We start from the raw sequence: 969 nt of genomic DNA on the forward strand, positions 1-969 counted from the left end.
CAGTCAGAAATAAATACAGAAATAAATAAATGCTCAATAAATAAATAAGCTTCCAATTAAATACACAAAAAAATAAAGTAAATAAATAAATGTTGGTATTAATTAAATTATACAAGGAGACATAAATGTATATATTTTAATTAGTGCCTTTACTTATTCACCTTTGTTATAATTACCTTATTTATTTATTCTCCCTTATAATCTTCAACTATATTTATTACTAATTTTTTAAAAATATTTATTTATGTGTGTGTTTTAATATTTTTGTCTGTTTTATTCTTCCTTTGTATTTTTCTACCTTATTTATTTTCACCTATGGTATTTATTTCTGCCTGTCCTTTTTAAATTTCTGTATGCATTTCTGCCTCATTATGCAAATGAGGAGGGGCTGTGTCTCAAGGGGTCATCTTCTCTGCTATTGGTGGACCAGTCAGACAGGAGAGCTCCTACTCTGCCTGCAGACATCAACGATCTTGCCCCTCACACAGTCAGATGGCTTCCTTCAGTGCGCTGAGGTGTTTAACAACTCTGAAGACACTACCAGCAATGTCTTCCTTCTCTTTTCACGTAGACGCTCCGACAGACACAGAACTGCGGTACAGCACAAAGTAACGATGACATGTGTGCTGTTCTCACATTCTTCCTCTGTATGTACACATAAGCAACAAGGCAGGGAAATATAAAAGGAATTTATTTTATTGTTTGGGTACATTATTGTTCAGTGTACATGATCACATCTGAACCAAACTTTACGTGCTTGATAACTCTCCGACCCCCAGACATCTACACGTCAATACCGATTTATATTCATAGCGGCAAGTGCTATGTAGCTCCACATAGGGGACACAGGAAGTGACATATAGCACCTTCATGCGGCGACATAACCGCGTAGCAAATTCACAGCCGCACCGGCAGAGCTCCAGAATATGCAACTCGGCCAGCTCACACGCGGACGCGCTTACAAATGCG

The sequence above is a fragment of the Micropterus dolomieu genome, linkage group LG01 (assembly GCF_021292245.1).
Source record: "Micropterus dolomieu isolate WLL.071019.BEF.003 ecotype Adirondacks linkage group LG01, ASM2129224v1, whole genome shotgun sequence".
NCBI lineage: Eukaryota > Metazoa > Chordata > Actinopteri > Centrarchiformes > Centrarchidae > Micropterus > Micropterus dolomieu.